Below are 7,311 nucleotides of genomic sequence, written 5' to 3' on the forward strand. Positions count from 1 at the left end.
TAATTGATTAATGTGATTAATATTAGTACGTATAATAATATTTGTAGCTGTACACGTATATTTACGGAGTGATTTGGACGAAATTAATGGGAAGCATTTAAACATGAAACGATGTTTAAATAAAATTTACACGTATTTGTGCGACAAATATAAGAACCAAAATGGACCCGTAAATGGGACATTGGACCATGTAAATGGAGTGTAGTGGATGATCATGATAATTACACTTTGCTTATTTTTCTTCCATAATTGTCATGTGATCATTATGTGTGTCATAATGTGTTGGACAATAAAATAAGGAAAATGAATCCTACACTCCACTACTACACACTCCACCCGCTACTTCCTCTACTTACACTCCATCTTTTGTTTATTTTTCCTACACTTCATTATTTCACTTTTGCATGTGAACAAAACTTGGTCTATCTCTCTAAAACTATTATACATCATTTACTAAGAAGTTAGTAATCAAAAATATTATTACTAAGAGTGTTAGTAATATTACAAATATTATCAAGGGTTAATTTTACAAGTATCTAGTTAATACTTATATGATTATTTTGGGTGTTGTTCTTGAGTGCAACTTGAAGGAGACTTTCTTTTTGAAGGTTTTTCAAGGAGGATCATCCAATTCTTTTTAGCTCAAGAACAAACTAGATAGGTGATCTAGTTTGTGTCCATATTACCATAAAAATCTATGTAAGGAAATTGTTTTTCCTTAACTTTCATTTCTATGCTTTTATATTTGCATGCATGTTACATAGATCACTAAAATGATAAATTATGAGATAATTTATTTTTTATTAGCGAGTCTAATATGGATCTATGATCTTTCAAGTGGTATCAGAGCTTAGGCTTGTAATTTGCATGTTGATTTTAAGCATATTAATAAATTATGAGATAATTTATAAAAACTCAAAAATTGTGTTAGAAGAGGTTTTAGCACGAAATTTTTGGGGCATGCATACCTACTGATATCAAAATATTTGTGGTAAAGTTTGGTGATTTATGAAGTTATTTTGCTATTTTTAATGATGTTTGGTAGAAAACCGAGTCAAAATACCGTATTTTAGTTATAAATTGACTAAAAATAGTTAAAAGATGATTCGGGCCGTGGAATGTTTATGGTGTTTCATGCATATTTTCTAATAATTGTATGCAAAATGTTGAAGGTTTGTTTGAAGTTTTGCATGTTTATTAATTTTATGAGATAAAAGTCGATAAAAGTGAAATAAATTAATAATAATTTTGAAACGATTGATTCTGCCCTTGATAAATTTATGTAAATTTTAAAATATTATTTAAAAGTTAAAAGTGAAATTTAAAATGTGATTTCACCTTGTTTTGATGTTTATTGGTTTTAGTGGTTAAAAACCGATAAATAACGATCTTTTTCTTCATAAATTTATCCAATTTTTGGGGCAATTTTTATGATATTTTGGTGTTCTTGGCAGTGTTCCAGAATACTCAAAATTTTGTTTTCAATTTTTTGGGTAATTTTTCATTTTTTTTGGATTTTTACTTAAAAATTATGATTTTACCGATTAAATTAGCAAAATATCACCAAATCCAAGTAATTATTCATCATAAAATTAGCGAGGACTAATTTTGAGGTCCAAAAAAGTTTGGATTTAAATGAGATTTAAGAGTTTATTATTGATTTTTACATGTTAAAAATCGATTAAATCCACAAAAACCGAGATGGATACCAACGATTAATAGATAGGGCGATTTTGGCATCATTTTACAGCATTTTAAGCAAATTTGTTTATGTTAAATAAATGATTGTAATTTATTTAAAGTATTTATCTTGTTGTACCTAGTATGACCTAGTTTATTTTAATCGTTATTACCCGAAATGAATGAGAATATCGATTTGTTTGTAATTAAATACGATCTCGTATCGTCGGTTTGTAATTAATTAATAGTTTTATTTATTTTATTAATTAATGTATAATAGGAATAACTATATAATTGAAATGTAATAGTTGTTCATACCGGCGTTTCCAAAAGACGGATTACATCGAGACAGAGTCTATTTTTGGAAGGTGTTCCAAATCCCACAAGAAGGAGCCACTTTTGGAATGAAGAGGCAAGGGACCAAGGATTTGGTTTCCGAAATGTAATAATCTAGTTTTTATTAACTAGGTGGCCATACTAGGATTTTTCATATGCTTACTTGCTTGCTTGTTTTATTTTCGCGAATGCCAAAATCGCCATTCACATGCATTTTATTTTCGCGGTTGTCAATTCACGTCATTTACATTCACCGACTTAGTTCACTTATAGGGAATTTATGACTAAATTGATAAGATCTCTCACATAACTAAAATTGAGATTAGCCTTACCAATTAGTAACACCTATGAATCTCTTGTTCATTAGAGTCACGCTCGCCCAAGCGGGGTGTTCTCTTTTTACCTTGGGTAAGTAGGGTGGTAAATGGTTATCACACGCCAAAATTGGTGGACTCAACGGGATATAAGACGGTCTTGTGTTCCAGGGCTAGTAGATGGATTTAAGGAAATTCGTCGACCAAGAGTTCTAGAGGTAGAATTAGTCAACGTGACTTACCGAATTTACACAATTATGGGATGTTTCGCCCAAGCGATGCTCATTTTTGTTTAATATTTGGGTCTTGGAATCATTTATATAATTTAGTGGGAGATCATTATATAATTGCTAAAACTTGTTAAACATGTTTTCACAAGTATTTTTTTAAAACAATGAATGTTAATTTTTCCTTTTTGTTGTAGCATTTTAATTCGCAATGGCCACTTCTTCAACTCCATCGACTACTTCACTAGGAAAAGATTCATGGCTAAGGTCCGTAATGGACAAATGTATCTTAAAAGATGACGGTAGTAACTTTATTGAATGGGAATCCAACATCAAAAGTGCCGCGTTGTCTGACAATGTGCTCACTTACTTGACCGATACTCCTCCCATCGAGCCCAGTCCAAGGGCTTCATCGGCGGTGCGGACCACCTATGATGACCATGTGAGGATGTCGAATGATATCAAGAATGTGTTGATATGGTCGATGTCTCCAAAGCTCAAGCTTTCATGCATTTCTTTAAATGCGTACGAGATATTCACTCGTATGATTACTATGTTTTCACAAATACTTAAATCCCTCAATATGATCCGGCGGCACGCTTCTTTGAAGCCAAGTTTGATAGGGGCCAAAAGCTTGGTCCCCATGTACTCAAAATGGTCGAATATGTTGACATCCTAGAGCATCTAGGGTGTAAGATTCCTAAGACTCTTATGGTGGATCGTATCCTCCACTCACTTCCCACCAAGTTTGCCCACTTTAGGGTGAACTACAACATGAATGGCATGGATAAGAGTTATCATGAAATTCATGCACTCCTCACCCATGCGGAGAGGGATATGGAAGCTAGTGGGAGTGACAAAGGGGATATTTTAACCATGAAGTTAAAGAACAAGTCCCTTGGAGTTAAGAAAGGAAAAGGGAAGGAAGAGTCCCAATTCAAGAAATCGTCAAAGAAACATAACAAGGGAAAGGGGAAGGCCGTTGAGAATGGCAATCCCAAGGCAAAAAGTGTCAAAATCTCCGAGGCCGAATGTTTCTATTGTAATGGGAAGGGGCATTATAGGAGGAGTTGTCCCAAATACTTGGAGGATCTCAAGGAAGGGCGTGTGACGCCTATTGGTATGATTTCCTCTCTCTATGTGATAGATGTTAATTATGATTGCACTTCCACTTGGGTACTTGATACCGGATGTGGCTCTCACCTTTGTAATCATTTGAAGGGTTTAAGGGACGTGCGAGCACTAGCAAAACGTGATGTGGATCTCCGCATGGGCAATGGAGCTAGAGTAGCGGCCGTTTCCGTAGGAACCTATGTGCTCACTTTAGCTAGTGGTCTAGAGTTGTATTTAAATAAGTGTTATTTTGTACCAACTTTAACCAAAAACATCATCTCCATTTCCGCGTTAGATATGGAAGGCTTTTGTTTTATGATTAAGGACAATAGTTGTACTTTTTCATTAAATGATGTGGTTTATGGCAAGGCCATTTCAATTGGAGGCATTTATGTTTTAAATGATGTTAATGACGTTTATCAAGTAGAAACTAAAAAGCATAAAACGGGTGATCCAAACGAATCCTACCTTTGGCATTGTCGTTTAGGCCACATAAACGAAAGACGCATTAAGAGACTTGCTTCATCAAAAGTGCTGAAACCATTTGGTTTCGAATCTTATGGTACATGCGAGTCTTGCCATTTAGGCAAGATGACTCGTGCACCTTTTGCGGGAAAAGGGACACGAGCTAGTGAGGTTTTGGCTCTCATACATACGGATGTGTGTGGACCATTAACCATCACCGCTAGAGGAGGTTTTCACTACTTCATTACTTTTACTGATGATGTAAGTAGATATGGGTATGTCTACTTAATGAAGAACAAAAGTGAAGCTTTTGACAAGTTTAAGGAGTTTCAAAATGAAGTAGAGAACCAATTGAATAAAAAGATTAAGACCCTACGGTCCGATCGTGGTGGTGAGTATCTAAAAACTGAATTTAATTCACACCTAAAAGAATGTGGTATAGTATCACAATGGACTCCTCCTGGCACACCACAACTAAATGGCGTGGCCGAAAGGAGAAACCGAACTTTACTAGATATGGTTCGGTCTATGATGAGTCTAACTGAGCTTCCTAGTTCATTTTCGGGTTTCGCCCTCTTGTCTGCAATATTTTCACTAAATCGAAGCCCAACTAAAGCGGCCGATAAGACTCCATATGAGATATGGACAGGGAAAGTCCCTCATTTGTCATTCATGCATATTTGGGGTTGCGAAGCGCACGTAAAGATCAAGTCTGACAATAAGCTTGCACCCAGGTCTGACAAATGTCTTTTTGTAGGATATCCAAGGGAAACACGTGGCTATTACTTCTACAATAAACATGAGAACAAACTGTTTGTGGCGCATGATGTTGTCTTCCTAGAAAAGGAATTTATTTCTAGGAGACAGAGTGGGAGAAAATTTGAACTTGACGAAGTTCGAGAGCCACAAACCGAGAATGAGGTAGAGGAGAATGTGGAGGATAGCATTCCCTCTTTCCTCTGAAACGGTAATTGTTCCTAGAAAGTCAAGTAAGATTTCTAATCCACCTGACCGCTACCTTGGTAACATCGAAGAGGATGGTGCTTTGTTACTTTTGGAAAGTGATGAACCCACTACTTACAAATCGGCCATGTGCGGTCCGAAATGGATTCCATTTACGAGAACCAAGTATGGGACTTGGTGGATTTACCTAAGGGAGTGCGACCCCTTCAGTGTAAATGGATATATAAAATTAAGCTCGGCTTGGATAAACATGTGGATGTTTACAAAGCTAGATTGGTGGCAAAAGGTTTCACCCAAGTTCATGGTTTACACTATGACGAAACCTTCACTCCAGTCGCTATGCTTCGGTCCATTAGGATAATCTTAGCGGTTGCCGCATTTCATGATTATGAGATTTGGCAAATGGATGTCAAAACCGCCTTCTTGAATGGGATTCTAGAAGAAGAGGTGTAAGCTTAAAAAGTCCATCTATGGTCTTAAGCAAGCATCTAGGAGTTGGAATCATCGCTTTGATCATGTTATTAAACAATACGGTTTCACTAGAAGTGTGGAAGAACCGTGTTTATACATGAAGTTTAGTGGGAGTAAGGCTGCATTCCTTGTCCTATATGTGGATGACATATTGCTCATCGGGAATGATATTCCATCGCTCACTTCCGTTAAGGAGTGGCTAGGAAAACACTTCCAGATGATGGACTTGGGAGAGGCACAACGAATCTTAGGTATCCGGATCTATAGGAATAGGTCCAAAAGGGTACTAGCATTGAGTCAAGAAGCTTATATTGACAAAGTTCTTGACCGGTTCAATATGAAAGACTCCAAGAGACGATTTCTAGCTATGGGTCAAGGGATTACTTTGAACAAGTCACAGTCTCCCTCTACCCCTAAGGAGATTGAACACATAAAGACTGTCCCTTATGCTTCCGCCGTTGGGTCTATCATGTATGCTATGATTTACACTCGTCTCGACGTTGCGTATGCCTTGAGCATGACAAGTCATTATCAAGCCAAGCCTGGTGAGAGTCACTGGATAGCCGTAAAGAACATCCTTAAGTACTTGAGAAGGACTAAGGATTCGTTCTTAGTGTTTGGAGGAGAAACTGAGTTGCGTGTAGGAGGTTACACGGACGCAAGTTTCCAAACCGATCGGGATGATATGAAATCCCAATCAGGCTATGTGTTTATGCTAAATGGAGAAGCTGTTTGCTGGAAGAGCTTCAAGCAAAGCATTACTGCGGATTCTACAACAGAGGCTGAGTACCTTGCAGCGTCTGAGGCTGCGAAGGAAGCTGTTTAGCTTAGGCAATTCATTGAGGGACTAGGAGTAGTCCATTCTGCCGAAGATCCTATCACTCTATATTGTGATAATAGTGGAGCTATTTTTCAAGCCAAAGAGCCGAAGTCTAGTTACAAATCTAGACACATTGAAAGGAAATACCATGTAATTAGAGATTATGTGGAAAGGAAGGAAATTGACATTTGTAAGGTTGGGACAGATGATAATATTGCCGATCCTTTAACCAAGCCTTTATCAAAGGCTAAGCATGATGGTCATGTCGTCGCAATGGGATTGAGAAGTGTACCAGATTTTCTTTAGATTATGGATATGTAATAATTGCATAATGTATCTCTTATTATATATATGATAATCACATTCATTGTTTTCGCATTCATTCTTTTATGAATCTTTTATTTAGTATGACTAAATTTTAAATACCGTGTTTATCTGAATAAGTTGTGGAGACAATGTTGAACACTATTCAAGTGAATAAGATGAACATTGTATTTTGTCCCTAGTCAGTTAATGAGGTGATGTCTTGGAGTGACTATATTATGAGTTGATTGATGGTTGTTCAACACCACGAGGTCATACGTGATGACTAGTCGATTACATAGGCAGAGCGTGTGACACTTTGCCGGACAGTGACCATTTAGAGAGTCCCTAAGTTCTATTATAGACGTCTGGTCGTGGCAGGGATCTCTAAGATGTTCCTATGAGTCGATTCTTTTGACTGTAGACTATTATCTGAGCAAGTGCAGTTTTCGAGTGACTTTGGTTTTTATCCTAGGTCGTGCTTTGAAAGGAGGCGAAAGGGCATTTACTAGGTCATGGTGATCTGTACTATGCAATAGGATAGATAGGGCATACAAGAATTGTCCAACCACGTTGGGTAACTATATCTCAAGGCCACTCAAGGAGTTAATGACTACAA

The 7,311-nt window shown here is 36.9% G+C and overlaps 1 long non-coding RNA gene across 1 annotated transcript; it reads left to right on the plus strand.

Moving 5' to 3' along the window:
- Positions 1-369: 369 nt before the first annotated feature.
- Positions 370-4,081, plus strand: LOC141634065 (uncharacterized). The gene is made up of 3 exons (XR_012538804.1): positions 370-699; positions 1,989-3,677; positions 3,779-4,081. It is a non-coding gene; the product is annotated as an uncharacterized LOC141634065 (long non-coding RNA).
- Positions 4,082-7,311: the final 3,230 nt, after the last annotated feature.

Source organism: Silene latifolia, chromosome Y (genome assembly GCF_048544455.1).
Source record: "Silene latifolia isolate original U9 population chromosome Y, ASM4854445v1, whole genome shotgun sequence".
In the NCBI taxonomy this organism is placed as follows: domain Eukaryota; kingdom Viridiplantae; phylum Streptophyta; class Magnoliopsida; order Caryophyllales; family Caryophyllaceae; genus Silene; species Silene latifolia.